The sequence below is a fragment of the Patagioenas fasciata genome, chromosome 17, assembly GCF_037038585.1.
Source record: "Patagioenas fasciata isolate bPatFas1 chromosome 17, bPatFas1.hap1, whole genome shotgun sequence".
Taxonomy (NCBI): Eukaryota; Metazoa; Chordata; class Aves; order Columbiformes; family Columbidae; genus Patagioenas; species Patagioenas fasciata.
In genome coordinates, this window is record NC_092536.1 from 8,349,683 (window position 1) to 8,376,237 (window position 26,555).

Genomic DNA, 26,555 nt, shown 5'->3' on the forward strand with positions numbered 1-26,555 from the left:
ACCAGAGAAGAGACAGACAGAGGCACCCAGCACCAAAAGTGAAGCAAAGGGCCAAGGAGCGAAAGAAATCCCCCTAACACATTGCAGGATGTCTTACTCATTCCTTATCCGGGCAGGAGCAAGGAAATAAAATAAGACCTCTACTCAGTGCTGTTTTTCTTGGCAGCACACCTCTGGAAAGACGGCAGGGATTCCCTCTGCACTGGTACATCCGAGGGATGAAACCCATGTGACAGCACTGGTTTCCTCGCAGAAAATGGGTCTCTCATCCTTGGGGACAGGAGGAGCACAGGGCTGGAGAGCAGGTTTTGTGGGGAGAGGACAACAGGGGTGAGCAGTGTCTGGGGAGTCCAAGGTGAATGTAGCCCCGACAGGGGCCAGGATGAAAAGCAGCTCTCAAAGTTTGTGCACTGTAGCACCCGTTGCTGCATTCAGACACCCCACAGCATTTATTTATCATTAATAAGTCAGTGGAGTAACTGGGCCCTTGCAGGGTGTTTATCGACAGGGGAAAGAAAAGTTGCTCTTCTTGGATGAAGCACTGAACACTGAAAGGCAAAAAACAACATTTGCTTTTAAATCCCGTCCTGCCTGGTCAGCTAAAGAAAGAATTAGTACTAGAATCCAAAATGCTGCAGGAACAATAGCACATCCAGCGCACAGTGTCTCCTCTGCTTTGACACGCACGGAGGACGTATTTACATAATTCCATCCACTCTCGCTTCAAATGTGGCATTTACGCATAGAAAGGTCTGCAAAAGAAGGCCCTTGAAATCTCAGTTAGATCTGTAAAATGAACGTCCCAGGCCATAAACCAAGATCTTGCACCAGCTCTTTACCATTTATTCAGCAGGAATAGAATTAACTGAAAATTCAACAGCTAGTCCATAACTTCTCACATTGCCTATGGAAAAATCTATCAACTCACGTCTCAAAAGTCCAGGTGTGAAATTCCTATTTCTCAATTTGTTCCAGCAATTGCTGTGATGAGGGAACATCCCAGGAAAGGTACTTCTTCACCAAGTACTTTGCAGAAGTCTGGCTTCTGAGCCCAAATTCCCTATACCAATGTCATCTTCTTTACTTTAAGCAGATCACTTAGTCTGCATTTAGAGAAGGTTAGGGGCTCTCCTTGAGGCAGCCTGCCTGTCCAACCGAAAGATAGTGAAAAGCCAAAAAAAAGTCAACATAAAATAGAGACTGAACCTAGCAAAACTGCTGCTGATATTCGGGAGCAGAAACCACATACCTCTTGACTGAACAATTTCCAAACCATAAATGATGTTTAATGTGGAAAAAGTCATAAATGTACAAAAAGTTACTTCTAAAACCAAAAACACAGAGTTTCTTACTTTCGGCTTTGATGAATGAAGTGTTTTGTACTCTCGCGTCACGCTTGGCACTCTAAAAACCTCTCTGCTAGGTGGAAATTAATGGCACTGCATGTCAGCATGTCCACTGGCTTTGCAGCAGGCTGGAGACTGCCCTTCAGGATCCTAACACAGGCTATTTCTGCTCACTGCTCAATAAGATGGAATATGTTCTCCTTCCACCAGTGATATATCACAAGAAGGGGTTAAACAATGCTAAAAGGACTTTGAATGTTGCTGTCCATTATGTTCTTTCATGGTCTCAGTTTTTACCTGTCTTTCAGCTACCCATTCTCTACTGTCCAATTCAGCAAGAGACACTGCATGAATAAACCAGAAGTGGCTCGCATAAAGCAAAGATTTAGGTATTTCAAAGCTGATTATTATTAAGATATTTTCAAAGCAGATTTAAGGTATTTCAAAATGACACAGGAGTTAAGAAAATGATGCTCTAGTCTCCTCTCCGTTGCTGTTGATTTGTAGACATGTTCAAGTGTTCCAAAACTATATTTAAAATTAAGCTTTTAAAGTAAACAGTTTGCACTGGGTGCCAAGACTAGTTTAATGCCAAAATAGAAAACTCTGTCTGGCACATGCATGACTTTCCAAGCAGGAAATCCAACAAAGCGTTGAATACAACACACATCATTTGATAGTCTCAAATAAGACGCCCACTTGGCACTGGCAGCAACCAGTCTCCCATCAACTGCATCCAAAAATGATGCTTGCCTAACTTGTTATCATGCAAAACATTAATGGGAGTATCTTCCTCTTTTGAACTCTGCTGGAACTGGAAACAGGCTGAAAACTCCTGGTACACAACCCTGCAGAACATCTGAGAACCGCCCTTCCGAGGTGGAAGCAGACAGAACAATACTGGAAAGTGGAGCTTCCCAGCCTTTTCTGTACTGCGAATCACACCATCTCCACACAGTGCTGGGGAACCCCTGCGGGAGCTACAGCCCTGGGGAACACAGGGAAGCAAAGCTAATAACTGTTTTATGTATTTATGTGAGTAGCTGGAAGAAGTCAGCAAGACTGTAGCTGCCCTGTCAGCTCTCCGAAGGCACCAGCGGCCAGTCAGCAGCCCACAGTTCTCAGTGCTGCTACCTGAGCTGTTTGCTATTTCCCCATCACTTTTCACATCATGTAATCCCAAGCTTTTGTACAAGAAGCTTTTCCCCTTCCTGCATCCCTGAGAGGTGTGGGGTCTCCACCTGGTGTGAAAGAGCTATATTAACTCCTTCACTTACAAAAAGCAGTACTGCTAAGAAAAAGCAGTGATGGGTAGTGTAAAAGCTGCTACAAACATGCACTTAGTTTTGCTTGTAAACACAGGTATAACACCAGATCCTCAGGACAAACGCTCCAGCTATCAACACCTGAAGATTCATCGTATTCCTAGGCAAAGGCGGTCTGTTGAAAAAAACTCATAGCTGAAGATATTATATCACTGTATGATTTGTTTAAGTATACTCCTCGGTGGTGTTCTGAAGCCTTGCCTCTGCTACCGAGGGGTCTTTCTGATCAGGTCCTGATCATCGTTTTCATAATTTCCAACAACCAGTGACTCAGTTTTCCTCTTTCCTTCCTGCACCTCACTGAGTGAATTAAACAGGCTGTCAATGACTCAAGGCCGGGTCTGGCCCTCTCACTCTGACACCATGTTTTAATTTTGCTGTTCAGGCACTTCTTCTGGGACAGGTGTCCAGTAAATGCTTTATAAACCAGTATTTACTATTCACAAGAGGAAGAATTTCAGGAAAAATATCATCATAACATCCATGACGGGGTTTATCGCTCTTGTTACAGCCATGCACTTTTGGCATGCCAGCCTTCTCATATGTGCCTCTTTTGGGGTCCAACCCCCTCCAGGTTGCAATTTTCTGTGCACCTGGAGTGAACGCTGCCTTGGGTTTGGTAGCATCCAGATCCACGGCAGTGTTCTCCCTGGGACACTGGGAAGCAGTGATTAACAGTGATTAACAGGCTCCTTAAAGCCAAGTAGTAAGAATGAAAGTATGTCAGAGGAAATATATTCCTTAACTACCACACTGTGGCTTACCTGGTCTTTCCCTAAGGCTGGAACTGGAAAGACCCAAATCCTTTGTGTCTCAGCAGACACCTAATTCCTGAACAGGCAACAGAGTTGAGTTGTTCATCCTAACAGCTCCTGAAGTTCTCTTTCTTTTCCACTGTCAGTGTATTTTGCTATTCGACTTCAAACATGTTTTCTCCCCAACACAAGCAACTTCTACATCATATTAGTGGCTGGTGCAGCAAGGTCAGAGTCTGTACACACAGCTAAGTGTCATATACCAGATGCAGAAGGAATTAGCTTGAGTTCACAGGAATGACAAGACATCCTTCATCAGTGGCAGTTTTGTTCTACTCTCGTGCTCATTATCGAATGCTGCTCCTGCTTCTTACTCATTTGCAATGTCCCTGTGTCTCCACAGCTTCTATAAAGCCCCCAGCAATTCAGGCAGTGCTCCCATGCTCCATCCTGGTGCTTGCTTCTAATTACCTTTCCTGTTTTTCCTGTCCTTTTCCCAAAAGGCTGAGGCATTTTTTCCCCTCTTTGCTTTTTCTCAGCAACCATATGTGTTTTCGTCACATCCATTCAGAACTGGCCACCATAACAATCCAACACGTCACCACTGTCTGTCTTGGAGCAGCCATTCCTGGAGCTGCTACGGAAACACAAGCACAGCTGAAGGAGTTTTCTGGGACACTCGTGGCTCCTCACCCATAGCCTGGGGACATGTCACCTGAACCTGCTGTCACATGGGGACATGCCACCTGAACCTGCTATCACATGGGGACATGCCACCTGAACCTGCTATCACAATGTCCTGTTTCCTTTCTCATTAAGGGCAGAAGGTAAATTGCAATCCCTTATTCCTCAGCATGGAGCACAGAGGCATCCTGGATGCTTGAGTCAACTCCTTTTTCTTTCGGAAACTACTTGCAAACTTGATGAAGAATACAGTGGGCCCCTATTCAAATGGACGAAGATCCTCACAACTGTAATGCTGCACTCTGTTTCTCACCTCAGTTGACTGAGCTTCAGCTTTTAACCACTGAATGCTAACGCTTCAAGTTAGTATTAGACTTCTCAAGTTGGACAACTCCATTATCAAAGTTGTATTCTTTAAACAAGTACCAAGAGATTACAATAAGACCCTTCTTTTCAGTAAATTAAACATATTCTTAAACGGGGTGCTAAAATTGATTCTGAGTTATCAAATGCAGAAGTCTACAGCTCAAAACACATAGACCAATGGACAACATGTGTTGATACAGCTTTGAGTCAATGGAAACACTGGTATTATTTCCATCAGCATTGGTGAGAGCGTTGCCAGGTCATAGTGCATAAAGACTCACTCCAGAACCCCAAATTCCTCTAAAGGAGAAGGTCCTTAGGAAAGGCTTGAAGCTTTCTAGTGAAGAGACACAAAAGTTTGTCCTGTTGCCACACAGACTTTGTTTGGTGACTAAGTACGCCTGAGTATCTTGTTAACATGCCCCACGATCTTGAAAGCTGACCCTTTGCAATAAGAAGTGTGACAAAGAAACAAGCTCTTGAAAGGGGAAAAAAAGGCTGTATACTCCAAGCACTGTAACCTGAATAAAGGTGCCTTCTAAAGGAACAAAGATGCTTGTACACAGGTGCCTGCAACAATTGCCGCTCCTTGAGTCAGTGGTAAAGTGCAAAACGGCAACACTGTTGGGAATTGGGCAGCACGGGAGTCTGAAGCAAAGAGGCCGGTCTGTGTAGCTTCTCGATTTCACAACAGTTCCTGAAAGTTTCTGAGTTCCAGGAGAGCTGCCCGACTTCCTCTGAGCCGCTGCCTCCGAGCTGCATTCGCAACACTGGCGGTCTGTGTATTTCAGGAATGTGAAAAACTGGCACAGTGAGGTCTATGATTCAGCCAGGATGATGTGTTGGGACATGACTGAAGTTAATTAAAAGGAGCTTAAGACAGACAGACAAAAAAAAAAAAAAAAAAAAGGGAGTTTGCAAGACTTCTTAAAGAGCCAATTAATTATTATTTGTGGCTGCACACGCCAGCTGGGCCACAACATGGAACCTCCCCAGCCCTTACCACTCACCTCAGAGCCTTTATACGATGCCAAAGAAAACCCAAGTGCAGGTCACCCTTTGGGAGCTCTGGGCCAAACTCCCTGCACTGGAGCTGGGTAGAACTTTACTAAAATAAGCAGGATAGCATCGCTTATACTCACAAATTTATGCTAGGCGGACACAGAAGCAAGAAATTAACAATATATTGACATGTAAAAAATCACGGGCTACTGCAGAGCCAGATGATTCAGTGACAATGGTCTTTGTGTGCAAAGGAGGGCCTGGCTCCGCCTGGAGTCAGGGTGGGAGAAGAGACAATAAACGTGAATAATTTCGTCCTCTCTGCTGTATGGTAGTGATCATCTTCAGAGCTGCACGAGCCACCCACACTGAAAGCAGCATAGTTTCCCAGAACACAATTCCAGACTAGTTTCCTATAAGGAATTCACTGCCTCCTTAGCAATTCCCTAAGACTAAATCCTGAGTCTATGGCACCAAACCCTTCATCACCTTCTCAGGACAGCAGAGCAATGCTCACCTGTGTGAGCAACCTCTACACATTCAGCCAGCACTGTCCCACAGGGACAGCTGAGGGAGTGGGTCTCACCACAGACCAGCCTGGCTGGGAACGCGGAGCCGCGTCCACTGCAAGACACAGAACCACCCACGGTCTGAGCACCCCGCCTGACCCACGCTTAACAAAATCCGCACTTTTCTGCTCAAGAGGAGCAGACCCTACCACGCCCCGTCAGTAACCGACAAGTATGTTTAACAAGAGGCTGGAAATCTTAACAAAGGAGACTTTTTCCTTTGGCTCCCTGTCATTTCAGTGGCTGATGGCGATTACAGTTGACAAGGCTCCTGTGTGCGTGTGCCTGGCACGGCTGCTCCAGGCCGGGGCGAGGAGCCTCCCACCGCTGCGGGCCCCACACCTGCTCACACAGCCCTGCCTGCACGTACGCCCTGGCAGCCCCTGTGGCATTTGCTGGGGTGGGGGTGGGAAGACCATGGTGTCATTTACACACAGGTTGAGCAAACCAGGTGCAATCAGTTTGGGTTTGGCTGAAGAATCCTCCACCCTTCTCAAGCTATTTAACCCCTGCAGTGCCAAGCCTTTATACTGGCCCAGGGCAATGAGAGCATTACTCTGCAGAGAAGAAATCTTTAGGTCAGCCATCATTTTCAGATTCTCAAAGGCACCACAGGAGGGACAGGTCATATTAAAGATCCATTGCCCAAAGACAGATAGCCAGAGCTCCATTTACTGTACTCAAAAAATTATTTTAACCAAAGCAATGAAAACACATAGTAAATACCATCAAAACACTTGTCATTTGAAAATTGTTTCCTTGCTCTTGTGCTACCTGGCCTTTGACAAGTTAACATGATGCTTGAAAACCCGCATAAGAGCATAGTGTAGAGACCGATGTGCTCCAGGTGCAATGGGTGACAAGATGGCAACCTACCCACTGCTCTGATGAGGCTGCAGCAGCTCTTCTGGTGCTGCCCTGGTGATTGCAGATGGGCAGCCCTAGGAAGGGTTCCCCGCTTCAGCCTTGCGACCCAGTGTTTGGTTAGCAACCATGCATGTTATGGTCACAAAGTGACCTGAAGGGCATCTCTTCTACACTGCTTTGAAAATAAACCACCCACTGCACACAGAAGCATGTACACTGGAGTGTAAGCAAATAAACCATGGCACTTCTGAGCTGTACGTACCGCAACAGCAATTCACACCTAGCTCAGATGACTTACAGTAATGGCACTGGGGTGGCACAGGGCAACCCAGGCTTTCAGCACTGAAAAGCAATGCAGCAGTATCACTGCACCATCCTTGGACACAGAGGCATGATCAAGTCCAGCTCGGACCCATGGTCGAGAAACAAGACCCCTGTGATCCCATGGTCTAAAAATTGCTCCCTGAACACCCACCTTTTGCTCTCCCACCCACTGAGCTCTCTGGTCTGTGGGATATACATATCTTGTGGCTCTCTGACACAGAGAGGTTTTCGTATGCAGTTTGTAGCGGATGGACTATCATCCATCCCTGAGCCCAGGGGTCCATAAAGTCAACTAAGCGCTGCTTACTCCCATTCTGTTATGTTGCTTGAAATTAATACTATCATGACAAAACCTTAAGATGGAAACCCCTATGGGAAATTGCTGACTGCAGATCACTCAGGCTGAGGGGGCCACGTTTGCAGAAAGGTCTGGAACAGCAGATTTTGAGTTTCTATCTCCAGTTGTTCTTCTAACCCTTTTGTAAAGGGCTGAAGAAACCTGGGGAGAGAGACCTGGGGGAAAATCCCGACTGAAAGTAGCTTAACACCTTGCTGGATCCTTGCCCAATGCAGTTTCAAATTAACAACTCCAAACTAGCAGGAAAAATGTTTCTCTCGACCCCTGGGGGTCAGTGCGAGACCCAAGCACAGGAGTAAGGCAGAGCTCAGATGTGACACAAAAAGACAGGGTTGCTCATCTTTCTCGGAGGCTGAAGCATGGAGAAAGGGGCACTGCTTCCAGGAGGGCACAAAGCCTGCAGACGCCACAACAAAGGCCACTTTTCAGCAGCACATAAAGGAAGGAGGGCCTGCCTTTGCCCCTCTAGCCAGACCCCACCCCTCGCAGCGTGGAGGCCTTCGCCCCAGCCAAATCTAATCAAGTCTGACATACAAGACAACAGGGAGAGCCACTTGCCTTAGGCATCCCCCGCCTCCCCTCCTCTCCCACGGGCCTCCCCCCCCCCCGGACCTACATGGGCTTTGCCTTGCTGGAAGAGCTGACGCCAGCCCCATGGCACCATCCCAGCCTCCTAAGGCAGCCTGTCCCCGAGCCCGGCTCCTGGTGTCACCCACTGGCTCCTGGCGTCACCCACTGGCTCCTGGCATCACCCACGGCTGCTCAGGCAGCCAGCAGCCCACAGCCCCAGGGTGAGTGACCCCCCTCCTCCAGCCTGGAGGCCCCGGGACCTTCACTGCCCCAGTGCAATGACTCTGCTCATGTGGGGAAGAGGTGACTGGGGCCCTTCTGCAGTGGGGCTTGAGCCCTTCCCAGCTTGCAGCCACGACCAAGGTTCCCTTTCCCTGACACTCTCCACACCAGCACCCATCAGTGGGTGCCATGTACCTGGGGGAGCCTTTGTCCCCCAGTCCTTACAAGTTAAAGCACAGCCCAGTGTTCATGAGCATACACAGGAACTGAGCTAGATCCCAAACAACACAATTTTCTCTTCAGATAGGAAAGAAAAAAACCAAACAGCTTTAAAAGAGTCCACTTAAGCATTGCTAGGACAAATAAGCAAGTGCTGAAGGTAGAAAGCAACTCAAAGCAGTCAGACCTGTCTTGTAATAGCAGGGAAGGCTGAATATTTCCTAAAATTGCCCCTCCTGGATTACATACTCCACTCCTCAGGTCAGGGCTCAGTATGCTCCAGAGCAGGGCAGAATCTAGCAAGGAAAGCTGAATAAGCATTGCTTGAAAGGGAGGAGGCAGGAATTCACCAAAGTGAGGAGGAGCAGAGAGCACAGGCTGTTTTTAGAAATACTGGCATCGCCTTAGTCTGCAGGGGCCAGGAAACTGGTTGGAAGCCCCAGGACTTAGGCAAGACACCCAGACCTGGGAGCCAGAAGAGGAAGGGACTTGGCAGAAATTCCCCTGCAAAGCAAGAAATCATTTCTGCAGCAGAATATTCAGCTTGGCCTCGCTGCAAACAAACCCTGCCAGATACCTGATCATGCCACCAGTATATTAGCACTCTGCTCCTCTGCTCTACAATGGCCATGAATCTTCTCCATACACTTCAATCTTCCATTTGATCTTTTTTAGCCAACTTCCCTCTAAGCCCAGTCTTCCTGCGCTGCCCTGGGGCCATCACAGTGCTGGCTGCACCAAGAGCAGCCGGTGTCCCATCCCCCTGGCTTCCAGCTGCCCACCCTCATTCCTCCCACACTTGCCCTTTGGGCACTGTCGTCTCACCCTCTCCTCGGAGAGGCTGGGGCTGACAGCACGTGGAAGGGTGAAAACCACAGCTCTGGTCTTCCTAGGGTTAAAGACAAAGAGGCCAAGCATCAAAGAGCCAACTCGGGGAAGTTTTGGCACCATGCAGGAAGCTGAGATAATCTGGCTGATGCATTGCTAAACTCATTGCTTCAGTTTATCTTTACCCCTCTTCACCAGGACTAGCTGTGTGCTGCACACGGCCATGGCACAGTGTGGTGTAAAGCCCAGGGCAGCTGGAATGTGTGCAAGGAAACACAGCAGATAGGGCTATGTTATAGCACCACATTTATTTTCTTACTTGATCGCAACATAGAACGAGAGTGAGCGACTAAGTACGAGGCAGCTGGAGCTCCTGAGACCCCCAATATCACAATGAAGTTTAAATACACCTATCCATACTGCAGAAGTTGTCTGTGTTAAGGGTTGATGGTGACAGCGTAATATGGATAAAGCCTGAGAGGTTTACACCCCTGCCAGCTAGAACGTGAGAAGAGAACGATACCACTCCAAATACATACGGACGCCTAAAAGCTTCAGTGTGCAAATGACAGCCATATCCTTATTTTCAGAATGTATTTGTCCCTTTTGAAATAGTAGAAAATGAAGTAGAACAATTTTAACTGTTAAAGAAGTTTTCAAGGGAACAACACCACACTGAAAAATTTCCCTCATTGTATTCCATAGAAACAAAAATACCCATTTTAGTAAGACTATAATTACTGGTTAGAGCACATGTGTATCTCTCCCCAACAGATACAGAAAAGATAAATCTACACTTGACTTGTAGTCCTGGTTTAATATGTCATCTGAGATGACTGTCAATTCTAGTCTAGCTATGAATACCTGCTCCTAAAGGAATAAAATCCTAGCTTAAAGTTTTGAGCTAAAACATAACTACCCTGGAAACTTCTTCTTACTGAACAAATGACTATGTAAAGCATACACTACCATTCACAACTGTATTTGAATTATCCTCTGTATTGAAAAGAAGCATCAACATGCTCAAGTCCACTTGGAGAATGCTAAAAAATGAGACAGAGAAAGCATAGTTTGCTTTGGACCTGATACTTGCCACACCAGGCTTATAGTTACACAGGAACAGCCCCTCCAGCATCAGTTCTGGTTCCAGAGCTCTTGTCCAATGAATCCAGCTGCAGACGGGACCCCACGCTCTTCCCCTTTGAGAATCAATGCCTGCACAGGGAAGGCCTTGTGCCCACACAGCAAAGTAGGTGATACCAGCAGGCATGGAGGCAAGTACACAAAATGGGTTTGACCATGGCTAAAGGGGATGACTGATAAGCAGAAAAGTACAAATTTTGTTCTTGGTTACTTTAAATTAGAGTAAGTCTGTGTCTTTGGGTCCGTGCCTAGATTTTGCAAGCTAGCTGGATTCCCGTCCTGTCCTTCCTTCCACATGCTCATTCTGGCCATGAGTTTAAGTCTCCTGAAAGGCACCAGATGTTGGGGGGTGGGGGGGATGTTTGTTTGTTTGAACTCCCCTTGCAAAAACAACAATAAAAGAAGGGAAGAAAATGGGATGATTTCATATTAGCTTTCCAGCAGAGTGTGACTAAGGCAGGGAGGTAGTTTGGTAAATACACTCAGGGAGGACTGTGGGGAGGGACAAACAAGTACAGAGAAACTCAACAGAAAAGAAGCAAGAGGGACAGAAGTTTCCAATCATTTCCAGAGTGAAGAAAATGAAGACAAAACAGGTGATAAGGAGAAAGTTTTTGTGGACACAGCGTGGAAGCGGAGAGCCAGGACATTAATCTCCAGGCACAATCTAATATGGAGCCAGCAGAAGTAATAGGTGAGAAAAGTGAGGGTGGGAGACAGACCAGAGAACAGGGCTCACATGGTGATGAGCAGTCCAAACATTGTGCTAGACCCTGTTTTGGTTAGTCCCTGCTGTGTTCCTTGGGATTTCACACCGTCCTTCTAGAAGTTTATAGTATGCAGGAACCTCCTTCTCCAGGAAACCTTGTGCCTGCATCAAACAGTTGCTGTGATCAAGGTGAGGCACAGAGTAGCTATTAGAAAGCATATGAGAAAAGTGTGAGAGGATGAGTATGAGGAAAGAAACTGTCTAAGAAATCCAAACTGATCCTGGTTTGTGGGACAGGGACAATTTGAGGAGGAAAGGATAATGCAGACAAAAGGAAGGCTCTGGAAGGAGAAAACACAAGTTCTTTGAACTGAAATTCTGCTTTACTTTAAAACACACACATTGCAACAGAGATGGGCACATGCACGCACATACACAAACAAGTCAAGTATCCACATGAACACAATTGGTTCTGGATATTCCTTCTTCCTTTAATTGGTCCCAGGTGAGGCATCAACAATCACATCTGGAAATTTTTATACAAATGGCAGGAAAGCCAATGACTTGGGTCACAAATATTTCACGCTCTCTCTTTGCCAGATACACAGGACAAATGTGGTTTACATCTGCCTCCCTATAAATACACACACTCACACTTGCAAGATTCTCTGCTATGGCAAATACTTGTGTGTGTAAAAGCAGAGCTGGTCAGTGTGCTCCCCATCCCACCCAACGCGGACTCGGTCAGAACTGACAAACTGGATGCTGGGTGACACCTGCGGTCGAGGTCAGGCTTATCACTGGGACGAGGATCAAGAGATGGCAAAGTCATCCCTACTGACTGTAGAAGCAAAACACAGAATCAAATTACATGGCTGAACACTTTTAAAAGCTGCTGCAGCCCCAGCCTTCCAGACCCTCTGTGAGACCACAGGAGAGGCTCTGCCAGGCACACCCAGCTTCTGCCTGGCATGCAAACTCAGCTATGCTTTCAAAAGCTCATCTTTCAAGGAAAAAAGCTACCAGTCCTCCTTTAATCCCCTACTCTTCCTGCCTCAGCTGCTAACAGGCTTGCTGAAGAAGTAGCAGTAGGTACCACCTAAGTTTATCCACTCGTAGTCAAGAAGATTGTACTAGTTTCCTGTCTGTCATGCACCGAACTCAAGAGAGCACTGTCTGACTTAACTAGCTCTACCCAGTGTGCACTGGTACTACAAAATGCTATACAAATTCAACAGATCTCAATAGTAAGGACCTATCTCCTGGGCATCAAAGCCTGAACTCAGATCAAGAGCTAAGAGTAGCCCCGCTCAGCTTCATTTTGGGAGTGAGCCTTGGAGAACACAGGATATCCCCAACACTGCTGCTGCATGAGCATTAGAGCTGCAAAAGATGGACACAGCTTCATTACTATCCGTGCCAACAGTGCTCACAGGATTGCAGAGATCTATTTCTCTTCAGCACTAGCTAATTCTCAGAAGAATCGCAAGATCTTTGGTTCTTTGCTCTTCTGAAATGTCCCGCTGGTGCAGATGATGCTGTTGGTTGTCTGCGGTAGACACTGACTTAGAAGAACTGAGAGACCTGCTGGGTGCAATGGAGTGTGCAAGGACAGCAGAGTCAGACAGGAACAGCTTACACACTCCCAATGAACCAGCTCCGATCCTACCTATGGCAACTTCGTGTTGCTCCAGGGGTAAAGAGACTCCAGAGGTGGCTTAACTAGATGTCAGAGGGAACGTCCTAATACCACCCAAGGAATCCACTCATAATGGATAGAAGAGTCAACAGCACCTAGGTACTGCATCTGTTGGATGTGGCTTTTATTTCTTCCCTTCCGTAATCTGTGGCATTTAGCTACAGTACCTGGCCATATTTTCCCTCATCTAAAGCAAACTGGAAAGCTCCGTGTATGTTCAAGAAAGAGCTGGTCACTCAGACAGAGCGGCACAGCAAGATACACGTTGCCCTGAAGTCAATGGCATTCTAAAGGCAAAGCACTATAAATTGCCAAAAGAACATTATTTTTCATTCAATGTTTAATTAACACATCCAGTTTACCTCTAGCCCCACTACTGCAAGAGACAGCTAAATACTTGTGTGATGCTGCTGGTACCTGTCCTATCCTCACAAGTCAAGAACAGGTACTGCCTTACCACGTACCTCGTTAGCCTCATTTGTTTTGGAGTATTCACTGGGAACCCCTACAAGGGTCACTGCTGAAAACAAGATCACTGATCTGACTGAGGAATTTGTCATGGATGGCTCACACCGTTCTCTTCTGGTGCTCTGGGAGCTTTCCTGAAGCGCACACCAGGCCGGAGGTAATAACGGGACTAAGAGAAACCGAACAAAGTAGAAGCACAAATGTCTGGAGTCCTCGTTCTGAGTGCTGACAGACACTGCTGTGCTCTGATTTACTTTCTGTAGCCTTTTTAAGGGCACACACTGAAATGACCTCCCCACGTGTCTCCACCAGCGCTCATCTGGTATGCCACAGGTGTGAGGCTGTTGCTGCTCTTAACCTCTTTTAAATGTTCCACCAGATGAAGAGATGAATTCCCTTTGTTCCTCGGAGATGGCGTTTCTTTCATTTCCTGCATAAGGATGCAGTCCACACTTCTAGGAGAGGGAACAGATGATGTAGGCCTAGAGGGTAAGAGTGCATTTGCATGGGATGGGTTATCAGGTGTTTTTGCACAATTAATCATTTATGCCATTGGGCTCTAACACATCTGGGAACAGCAGCACTTTTCTGAGGGTGTGCTCTGTTTCGCAAGAATTCAATAGAAGAAAACCACCCTTTCAAATCCCTTCGCTCTCAGCCCATGGCCAGAGTCCCCTTAAAACCTGAATGAAAGGACCCTGATTTGGCTTATTTGCATATGTGATTATGTAAATCAACCTACTGCTGCTTATCCCATGGCAGCAGACCTGCCACACCAGGCTGCAGAAGAGCCCCCAGGTCTGTGCCACAGTGGAGAAGAAGATTGGATTATAGAGAGGGACATATGCGTGAAAACAGGTCTGAGCTGCATATTCACAGTTCATCAGCAGGCACATGGGAAAAGGGGGATTTAACCCTTCATTGTCAGTGAGGCAGGGAAGAGGACCACGGTGAAGCAACCATGGGGAATGCCGAGATATAATGCAGCAGCCTTTATTTGAACATGTTTAGAGATAAACAGCAGAAGAATTCTGGGACCATGCAAACAGCAGCCCGCTGTGTGCAAGAGGGTTAATGATCTTAAGCCACCAGAAATCAAGATGGCGAAAGATTTCCAGCCCCAGGATCATCACAGGAACTGTCTCATACGTGTATCACTGTCACCTTGTGATGTGCCCACAATATTTGCTTATTGCTCACCAGCATGCACAGCACCTCCCTCCTGAGATGTATATTCTGCATTACTGCACAGCCACCCTGCATCTCGCTGCTGTCCCAGACTGTCGCCTGTCTCCACACCTCCAGCCTTCCAGCTGCAGCACCCAAACCAACGCTAGCAGCACTGCCCAGGACACACCACAGCCTGACACCTCCTTATGCTTTTATTCTGGATTTCCCTGCCCAGCACCCCACCACCCCCCGGGGTGGCTGCAGCATTAGCCCCTCTGTCAACAAAGCCACTTCTGCTCACTGGGAGGCTCAACAGGACCTGTCAGTGCATCAGCACTGCTGGGGTTAACGCAACCCCAGGCCAGCGTATCTAAGCATCTGTAGGAAGTGGAACGTTTTTAATACTGTGAGGAAACTGCTGCGTGGACAACAGAAGCGAAGAGACCAGGCCTTGTCTCCATCAAGAGGAAATAGAAGCAATGCTCAGGGATGCATGGAAAGTGCTGAGTAGTCACAAGATGCATTTTGCAAGCTCTAAATAATCTCTTACTAGGGCTAATAAGGCAACTCTCACACACACAAAAAAAGCATGGACAGTAACAAAAGGAAAAAGAATTGGCACTTCCGAAGAACATGGCTGATAGGAACCAGCCACTGCCCAAGGTCTGGTTTTAAACGCCTGCAGGAGTAAGTGACAGTAACTTTAGGGTTTCAAGAAACGTCCCAAAGCAAAACTAAATATGCATCTGGTTTTCTCTTTGTTCTGAGAGATGAACTCTGGCTGGTTTTGGCCAAGAGTCTCTCAACTTTTAAAGCCAACTTTACCCAACCTGAAGTTTTCAAACCAGGGCAAATAAATTTGATTTGGTAGAGTTTCCTTTGTAGGGATCTTGCATATGTGACACAAACTTGAAGTAAAATGCATTGGAGGAGGAGGGTTGGTTTTGTTTTGTTAATCCTGCCAAGACTAGGAACACAAGGGGGAATTTTAACAGTACTGTAGGTTGACCCAGACTAGTAACATCTCTTCAAATGATGCCATTTTTACCTACCCTGGGTCAGCCACCCTAATCTACCCTTTGAAAACATGTGGAAAAAAGCACATTGACATGCAGCAGCTGACAACTGGGTAACTCTGTCTCATTTTCCAATTGCAAGCAGGACCCAGGTGAGAACAATGGTCCCAAGTCAAAACCAAACACAGTAAAATGGCAGAGCCCTCACAGTCCCAGGAGACCTTACTTCAGATATCTGCAGTTTGAAATGTAAACGAATAAAATAAACCCTTTTCATTTACAGGATGAAGGAATCCTCATCCCAACCATCAGTTTTGATGCCACTCAAAGGCAATATCAAATGCAGGAGGCTGCAGCATCGGGATTATATCTGTGCTCTAATCCTGCAGTTCAGACGCCAGCCTTCTCTTCTGCTGTGGTGGTCTCTCTGCAGATCATGCTTGGAACCAGGGGAACAACCAACTGTGAGTTTCTTCTCATGGTCTTCAGAATTAAGATGGGGTGTAGCTGTGGGGTTTCTTCCACCCCAGCTGTGCTGCTTTAGCCACAGCACTGTACTGATTCTGCAGTCAGAAGGACGACACCATAGGAGCAACATCCATCTAGCTCCAGCAAAAAATATTCTGGCAACTTGCAAAATAATTACTAAGCTTCCACTCATTTGTGTTTGTTTCCTCACAGTGGAATTCAGGATATGTGGTGGCGGAGCCCAAACAGCCCTAGATGCTTGTACACGACTGCCAGTCACGGTCACTCCAGAGCAGAGAGATAAAGCAGCAGAAAGGAAGGAATCCAGCTGAGGCAATGAACATCTATATGGACAAACCCATCCCACCTAACGTTGCAAAGAAAAGCAGGGTGCTGAGTTCCACGCATCCTTAGGACTCTTCGATGTGCTCAGCAAGGGCCGGATGAGCTAGCTGCTGCCAAGAACTAGCAATGGCAGCATGTGCATGTTATGCTGCACCTTCCACCTTCCTCAACCACCCTCTAGCAGGCTTATCCCGCTCCAGTATCAGCTCACACATGCACGAAACCTCTTCTCTTTGGCCTCTTACAGGTTGAACAGGGACCTGTGCTGTTCCCCGTACCTGACAAGGTCCAGAAGCAGCTCCCTGCAATCCCCCTGATCTCTTGCTGTTATGGAACTAGCAAAAAGGTGGGAATGCAGCTGCACCCTGCAAGGACAGCCTGGTGCGTTTGAGCTGCACCAGCTGGAAAAGTGACTGATGAGTACTGGAAGCTGCATTATCTGTGGGTTAGTCTAAGGCAGCGCTTGTCAAACTGACCAAGAGCTTCATGCCCTAACAGCAGGGTATTTTCTACCCTGCGCTCCTCTGTGTGCCCTTCCCCCAGAGTCCTTTGTCACCAGATAAAACAGCCCAAGGTCAGAGTGTGCTCGGAATGGCAGCTGCGGTGGCACCCACAGTGCCCTGTCCCTGGCCTGAGCGGGAGCATCACTGACATGCGCCACCCAGCCCCAGCCAGCGGAGCGGCTGGACTCCGGCAACGTCTTCCCATTCCCGGCTGGCTGTCTCCCATGTGGCGACGCATAGCACTATTCACCCGACTATTGGCCCAGCCCAGAACTGTTTTTATTAGAAAACACTAAGGCAAACCTTTCCAAGCCTCAGAAGAATCATCTTGTAAAGATCTGGGCTTGAGATGCCAAACGATTGCTGCTTTGGCGGAGTCTGCACATTCATTTTTTATTGGTCACAAACGCTTTCCAGATGCTGGCATGCTGGCTGCAGATTGCAACTCTGGGGACTTGGCTCCCAGCCCCAGTCACTTTGTTAAACTCTTGACCTGCTGTGGGTTAAAAGAAGCTGGGAATAGGACTGAGTCACCATGAGGGCATTGCTGAGAGAGAGTGCGCACTGCACAGCAGAGACCCATTTCAGCAGCTTTCTGTGCTCAGCTGGCATGGAAAACATTTAAGGTGGTCCATAGCAATCCGGCTGAGCTGCCAAAGCTGGTGAGAAGTGCAGTGTAACACCAGCCTGGGGTTTAGGAGCAGGGACAGAGAGGCTGCCCTGCAGCTGGATTTTCCACACTGCAGCCCATATATGCTTTCCATCTTTTTTTCCCTCTGCACAAGTGGATTTCCCATCCCTGCTCCAATACTAAAGCAATCCTTCGAGCCAGAGCCATGTGCAACATCAGACTGAAAGCTGAAGCCAGGAAACCTTTCTCAGGTTCAGGTTTCATGACAAGCCTGAAGCTTGTTTGTCAAGGAGGTGAGCAAACCTTTGGGGAAAAAAGACTTTCTGGACTCTCCATTGTTACAGGACGCCCCAAATAAGGGAAAAAGGAGACGGGAACAAGCAGAGGAAACACAATTTTGATAGAGATACTTGATATTTTTCTGGCTGGAAAAACTGTCCTCTGAAAAACATAGCTGTTAAAAATCACTGGGTTTTTTCTCCCCCTTGGTAGGGGAATTTTTTAAAACTAATATTTTGCACTTTTTGATAGATTCCTCAACTGAAATTTTTCTGCAGTTGACTTTCTTTAACCTCAGTTTTCAAGAAGAAAAACTTCTCTCAAAATCTCAGTGCAAAGAGAACTCTTCGAACTGACATAAAATTTTTCTTTCTCTACTGAAACACGCAGCCAAAAGCAGCATTTCAGAGAAAGTACCTCCATTCAGACCTCATCTCAAGGCTCTCAGCTCCACTCCCCTCGACAAAATGCTGCCCACACCACAGCCCTGACAAGCCCCCAGTCTCTGCTGGGGCAGATGATGAACTATGCTGTGCCAGACACCAGGCACAACTAGGCAGGATGCTGGTGCAAGAACAAAGACAAGGTTGGAGACCCACAGAAATAAGTCAGCTCCTCCAGCACTCACACAATGATGTGGTGGTGACAATGGTTATTAACGCCTGGTCACTTGCCTGCTACTGCTTCAGTGCAGCAATCTGCTAAGTAGAGTTCTGCTTGCTCTCCTCCACCCCAGCAGCTGGGGATGAAGGTTTTTCAGGATGCAGACAGAGGCAGGATGCTGAGCGACAGCTGGGTGCCTCATTGCTCTGGTTGTCAAATTCTAACCTTCCTCCAGACCTCCACAGGAGCTCAGTGTCACCCATGGGCCACTCATTAGAGCAGGCAGCGCCGCAGGGTCTTGAGCAAAAGAAGAGTGAGCCAGCCAGTCCTTCTGCTCAAGCCTTCAACAGCCACCCAAGGAGGAGAAGCCACGGGCAGGAGTTCCAGCAGGTGAGCTGGGACCTGCCTTGTGCTCATCGTGCTCAGCAGAGGTCTGCCCACTGCTCTCCTGCCCACATTTGCAAGCAATGCACCATCTCTTCAGCATTACTTCTGCACACAGAAAGCTCTGCGGTCCTAAAGGAGTACTGGGGGAAGGTTTTATCCCATGGAGCTGGTCCAGTGATGCTAATTAAATCATCACATTATAGCTGAGGGTTTTCTTGAGTAAGTGTTACCACTTGAGCTGAATCGCACCTCAGAGCATGGCCAGGTGTGCTGCCTCAACTGCAGAGAGCCCAGCCAAACTCATTTCACTTGTGATGCTAAGGCCAATTCCAGCACCGTCTCCAGAGATCAATAAAATAGTGGAGCAATTCAGTGTAAACCTGAAACCTTTTAGGTTCAGCCAAGTGGAAATCCAGCCCGAGTTCCCACCCAAAAACAAACAACTGAGAAAAAGAAAGTTTTACATAATAATCTATCCAACGTTGCAGCAGACAGGGTTTCTCCGAGGACATTATGTAATGTCTCGTAAGGGCTTTTAGCTGAATTATCAGGTGACTTTCACAATTACTGAAGAGAAGAACAGAATCACAGATGAGCAGTGGGTGTGAGAATACACATCTGCCTGTTGTACGTTAGCAGCAGCAGAAGTGATTCAAATTCAGCGAGATGTCACTGGAGATAGGCTCATGCTACAACCTCAGATTTGGAGTTGACAGGCTGCAAAGCCCATAGCTGTTTAGATCTCACATTCTGGTCCAGGCCTGTCTTCTCCAGCAGCAGGGAGGACCACTCTGCAGTCCTTTGTAGAGGGATAGAATCCCCAGGGTGAGTTTTCCTGCCTCCTGGTGTCTTCAGGCCTTACACACCAGGAATCAGTTCTGGGAATGATTGTTTGTGCCACAGGGACAAACGAGAGAGCTCTCCCACAGCCCAAGGATGAAAACACTTCAGATGAACTCACACTGCGTCGATGGCTGACATTCACTTAGATGCTATTCTCCTTCAACTCTTTCCGCTCACTGAGAACTGCAGGGGCACAGGATGAAGGACATGTGCAAACACGAACAGTACATCAGATAATATAACCCCTCATGCCAGCTTACTGAGTTCTGTCTTAAATTCAGCTTACAGCAATAATTAAAAACAACAACAACAAAACACAACAACACAAAACCAAGACAAAACAGCAAAAAGCATAATTTTTTGCTGGGATTCTGCTCCAGAGTCTCTCTCCTCTGATGGTTAGAAACCTTCTAATTATCAGCCTAAAGTTACTACTGGCTAGATGACACCCATCTGCTCTTGTGCCAATGGTGCCTTTAGTTTAAGCAGTTGTTCTTCCTCCCTAACATTTACCTCCTCTTTTCTTTCTGTCCTGGTGAATTTATAGAATTTCTCTCCGCCTTCACTTTTTGTGACTGAAGTTGTTCTTGAGAAGAGATTTATGTAATAGGTTCTACATTTGCTTTTGCCACCCATTGGTCTGTAGTTGTCCAGCTTTGAGTGGAGCAGCTTTGCTTTCAGATCAGCACATCACTGAAGAGGTACCTTATAAATCCATCAAATGAATGAATGCTCTATGGCTATGCAGTGTGCTTTGCAACTGAATAAATACTCACAAAAAGACAAATCTACAAAGTACTGTCAACATGGCAGCAATTACTGAAGCAACAGGTAGATTATTAGTCCACAGAACGCAAGAGAAAAAGGTGGATGGTATTGAGAGCTGTTTGATAGAGAAAGGAAAAGGCCCTGGCAGAATGAAGAAAAATTAACTTCCAGACAAGTGGAGAGACCTAGCACTGCTCTTCAGAAAGTCCCAAGGCAGCAAACCAATGATGTGCTGCAGTAGAATTTTTCCTAAAGAAGAGGAAAACGCAAATGTTGCCAAAATTTTTATATTAAAATGTCTTTTCTGTGGACAGTTCTAATAATATCAGTATAATTCTACATATGGAATCATAAAATTATACCACAGGAAACTTAAATCCTTAATCCCCCACTCGCACCATAATCAAATTGCTAGTATCATAACCCTACTGTGGTAAAACCAGCCAGACTAGCAAAGGAGAATAGAATGCCTCTTGGGTGAGTACATGCAAGTTTCACATGATGCTGTGATGAGACAGAAGGTTTTGTCCTGTCTGCTTTTGGGTTCCATAATGCTTTTCAGTGTAGTAATACAGCTTATATGCATACAACACTGTCCTGTGAGTGCAGCCCAGAGATAGATATGTGAATCCAAGCCAGTGCATGCAGCTGGCTTAAATACATCTGTGAAGTGTGTTCCCAGCAGAAATTGCCTTAGACTCCATTTTCTGGCCAAATTATTGCTAACATTTTGAAGCAGTTTCTCCTGGAGACATTTTTCAGGCTAGATTTTGTACATGGGTATAAATCAAACAATTCCTTTGACAGCTGACAGAACTATTCCAGATTTCACCAGGCGGCTGACATAAAATCTCAGCATTTTGTGCCCCTCCCAAACTCCGCTGTGAAGTCTTGTTGGTTAACTAACTTTTGTATTTCACCCAAGAGGCAGCTGCACCACACTAGATAGTGAATAACTCTGAGTTAATCCATTACACTGTGTTGCTTCCTACACAAGAACACAGCCTACTGTAATTGCAGGTAAGTGCAACTGATTAGGTAGAATTCGAAGAGATACAGTCAATCAGTCAGGAAGCTTTAAAACACACTAATCTCACTAATCTCTCTTTCAAATGCATCTAGTTCTACATTTTATAGAGACTTTTACTGACCACTGCTGCAAGTCACCAGCAGCACCTACTGTTTAAATGATGGGTGTTTTACCAACAGCTCTTCTGCTCCCCCTAGCACTTGTTCCTATTATTGCAGATTATTTATAGAATTGCCAATTACTACTAATTTGACAACGTTCTGATTGCAAAGCTAGGTTTCACCCTCCCACATGAAACTTGTGGGAATGGAGGATGGGTGAAAGGAGAGGAATGAGAGGATTCCCCTGAATCAACCTGGGCAGAGCTGGTTTCAGCTCACCCCTACACATACCAGCCCTCACTGCTCCTGCACTCGCAAGGAGTTGCAGAGCTTTGCTTCTCCCAGGGTCCACCGCAGCTCCTTCATTTTGCTCCCATTCTGGAATCACATCCTTGCTGTGTTCTTCTTTGGAGTGGGGAAAGGGTACGGCTCTGGTGTTTGTGTCTGGATTTGTGCTCTCAGACTTACCTACACCTCAATATGAATGCACACACACAACACACAGCAAGAGTATGCAATTCATAGCAGATCTCCCTGAAACTCTTCCACTTTGAACTCTGCTAACATCATCATCACTGTCTTACCAGGTTTGTAGAACATATGACAGGCAGCTAAGTCGCAGACCCAGTGGATCTCAAACCTCACATCTGGTGTTTCTGTACAAATGGACCACAGCTCCCTCGAGCAGCCGCTCTGACAACAAACCTCCCCAGCCCAGGGCCCCTCGGTGTGTGCAGCACACGCTGCCTCCGGCCAGGGCACTGATAACACCGACATCAGCACCTGCATCAGGAGTCTCCTTGCTCACCCATGTCCTCTATGACTCACCGTCTATTCTCACATTTGCATCTGGTTCTTTGTAAGCATTGCATCAATAATAAACAAATATATGTATGGAACCATAATCAAATACCCCAAACCTGTATCTGATGTCATGACACTGACAGGCATCAAGAAAGGGACAGTGGGTTTGGGGGTCCCTTATCAAGGGGCAAAGATTGATGTTGATCCTGATAGCCTCATCCTTATATAATACGACAACAGGCTCTAAGAAGGAGGAAAGATCATCATCTAGGGGGCAATTTTTGAAAAGAAAACTCCAAAATCTCCTACAGACGCAACATTGAGGTTCCTTGGGGTTAAGGCAGTTAAGGGGTTGGTTTTGTTAAGGCACACCGGAACACACCCTGGGGTTAGGGAGATAGCAGTATGACTAATTCTAGTACATCACATCTCCTTCCCTCTGGAAATTAGGGAATAAACACTGACTGTCAGGGAGCAGCAAGCTGTCTGGAACTGGGACTTTGTCTCCAGCAATTTCTTACTCTCCCCTCTTTGCTGACTGGGAAACAAATTTCTCTCTCAAACATTTCCCTCTTTCGTTCTCTATCACTCCCTTCCTCTGAAAGTGTAAAATGAGTCAACTGGATAGCAAATCAAGAAAGAAAGAGAAGATACATTTGTTAGAAGCTGGAGAGAGTAAATATCTATCTTCAGTTGCAGGGATTGGCACGGATTCCTGCCCATAAAGATAAGGCTCCACAGCCAGAGCTCCAGGAGGTTAGATCTTCCTCCAAGCACGATAGGCCCTGATCCAGTGGATGGTACAGAGAGAACAGGGATTTCCCCAATATCGGTGCAGACTATGTTAAGTTCCACCTTCAGGCCATATATAATGGATGAATTATAAACCCTTGAAATCTAGTTTTCTAGTGCAAACATTGGTAGATCCTTGAAGCAGTCTTATAACAATTACACCGGATAGCATTGTTTACTAACGGCAATAGTACACCATAATAAACTACAGTCTGCCTTCATATTATAATGCTGTACTATGATTACAGCTAAAACAAATATTATGCTGAACTGTGTACATGGCACTTGCACATTCTCCTACTCAGCCACACCTCAGGCAAAGGCAATTAATTTAGCATATAGAAAAATCTTAATTTCAAGTTTCACAATTGCAGAAAGTGCCAAACCAAACTGAAGTCCACAGACAGAACAAAAGGAAACAGAAGGTTATATGACCAGCAGCCTTCAAAGAGAAAAAGGGAGAAGACTGGCAAAGGGAATTCACTTTACAAAATTTGAAGGAAAAGGATGCTGGGAAGGTCATAAAACAATATGGTTAAAATGGTCACCAAAATGTTTGATTTCCCTTTCCTATATAGGGTTAACAAAACAAGCAAACTGCAAATGTACAGTGACTAATGATTTGGTCACATTTGTTTAATACATACACATCTAAAGAACACACTAAGCAAACTTCCAAACTAGAACGACACTGCTCTTTCTGCTGTAATAGCAAGAAACACTGTAGCTGTACTACGATCCACAGTGTCCTGCGGATGAACATTCAGACTATTCCACAACCTCTTCTAATGTTCTTTGGACCTTCAAGAAACCTACTGAGGAAGTTTACAGAGCCATGATAAAGCCCCTCACACCGAGGGGTTTTATTTATTTTATTTATCACCCTTCAGGGGCCCTGGCTGACAGTCATTACTGACGGTGCTTCGTAACCATCACTCATTGCATAGTTTTGAAACCATCATGTAGTAGGTATGTTAAAGCTGAAAGATAAATCCATATTCAGGTAGAAATGAAAACATTTCCATTTGCTAACCCTAAAATACATGTGTGTGTGCACACATTTGTGTACACACCCCCTACTCGATCATATTGCCTTCCAAACACGGCATTGCTGCATGGTGCACCATGGCTCTGGGGTGATTGCTCCAAACGTTTTAGGATGAGGATTCTTTCTTCCACTCTCCAACCTAACACAAGCGTAATAATTTTTTGGCTTTTGCCCCTGCCTGATTTTGTTCATTGACAGTCAATTCTGATGTTCGGAATTAGATGCACAGCAGACTTTTCAAAGGGTTGTTGACTTCTTCTGGTAATCTAATAATCGCAGTGAGCAGGCTGGACAGGTCTTCCTGGCCTACAGAAAGGACTCGATATGCCATCTCTGGGTTCATCTAACCTCGTGCTCAACAGCCTTTTCATTTGCTTACTTCAGTGCTGGATCCACCCCATACGTGAGAGCTCTGCACGCCATCATGCAAACTAGCAGAGGTTTGTGCAGGAGCCTTACGTGCAGGCAGAGCTACAGCTAACATGGTTTTGGTTAACCCCACAAAACAAACATCTCCAGCTTCTCAAGAAGCATGATGACTCTTCTTCTACCACCTCACACTGTCATAGTTGAAATGAAAATGTAAATAATTTTCATGCATCCCAGCCTCGACTCATTCAGCACAGATGTATGTAAAACACTGACAGTTCAAGCCATAAGGCTGAAAATCAGGGTGTTCATTTTGGGACTGGTGGGCACATGGACACTTAGCCTGGAGTATCATAAACGCAGCTTGCGCTGAAATTGCCAAATAAGCACTAACACCTGAGTGACCCTCCTGCTGCCACTCAGAGCTCCGTACTACAGGTGTGGAAGTGTCACTGCACCACGACCTCTGCAACCTTCCTTCGGAGTGAGAGGAGCAGAATAGGTCTGCCAATGCTGAGCTTCAAGCTGCTGCAGGTAGATTTCTACCAGCAAAGTGGTTCTGGTATCTCTGCGTTACGTTGTAGTCACTCTAATTTAAGAAGAGAGGAAGGGGAAAAAAAAACCAAGACTGATGTTTTATGAAAGCTGAGATTCTCCCCCTCTGCATGATACCATCTCCCACATCAGAGAAAGCCCAACAGCCGTGGGCTTCCCATCCCGTTCTGGCTCCTGAACAGCAAAGCTGCAAACAAACTCTAAATTAGGCAATGACTTCAGGTAAAAGCAGAATTACCACACATTTGTCAAGCAGCCAATTCAAAGCAGCGATACCTGGAGAGGAGGCTGATAGTTTGATGACTTTGCTGGCTTGATTGGCTGCCACGATGCCCAGGATGACCGATGACACTTTCTTGGGCAGGAGCCATCTCCTGCAGGGCCCACGCCCCGAGCAGGGGCTGCTCCCTTTCGGAGCAGCCGGCTCCTGCAGCGGGTTCACTGCCTACACGTTTGCTCCTTCCCGACTTCTGAAACAGGTCCTACTTGTATGGGGGGTGCTTGGTGTGTCTCTGGTATTTATAATTACACATTTATTGAGCTTGTGCAATCCAAACTCCAGCTTCAGGCCAGAAGTTCATTGCTAGAGGGGTTCAATAAAGAATTTCCTTCTGAGAATGGAGCATTACACCACTTGCCAAGTGTGTCAGGCGGTTTTCCAGCCTCCTGTTGGGTCACACCCATTTTGACTGCTCCAGTGGCTGGATACTGTGTACATGCCTGGCCCTATCCCTCAGCTCCATCGGATTAGTTGTGTCTGCACGCTCCAGACATCAGCAAACTGTGGCAGGTTGTCATACAGCCCTTCCTGCCACAGGCCTAGGACCCCGGACCAGCCGAAGCAAGTAAACACATAAGGACAAAACTGGGTTTCCAAGCAGCAGACAGCCAACTGTTGAATATTTAGCATGTATATCCCTAAATATCAGACCATTCTTTGCAAATCTCATCACACAGGCAAGCCTTGCGGTGGCAATAGTGACATTTTTCTGGCGGAATACTTAATAATCTCAGGGACACGTGGCTTATCATGCTAGAGACAGTGCATACGTTATAAAAAGTGATGGTTTCTGCCCTAAGAAGTTTGCAGTCTCTGTTCAATGTGATATCATGTTCCTTTTGTGTTATTCTTGTAGCATCATGAAGAGCTGAATACTTGACAGTGTATCATCATCTCACACTTAAAGAAATACAAATACTGGTCCTTCCACATGCCATTAGAGGATCATTGCCTACCACTCCATACACAAAGACTCTGAAGCTGAGAAAACAGTTCACCTCTAATGCTATTATGTGATATTGTACCATGCTGCCCTGCCAATTAACAGCATAATCCCAGTGCAAACAAGTAAACCAGAACTCGTACACAGACAATTTTAGTTTAGTATG

General features: G+C 46.3%; 1 long non-coding RNA gene across 1 annotated transcript in view; it reads right to left on the reverse strand.

The window, feature by feature from the left end:
• The window catches only part of LOC139829295 (uncharacterized), a 111,899-nt gene extending 86,259 nt beyond the window's left edge, over positions 1–25,640 (reverse strand). Inside the window, exon 1 of the long non-coding RNA XR_011741744.1 lies at positions 25,443–25,640. This is a non-coding gene — a long non-coding RNA (uncharacterized lncRNA). The remainder of the gene's footprint in view (positions 1–25,442) is intronic.
• Positions 25,641–26,555: the final 915 nt, after the last annotated feature.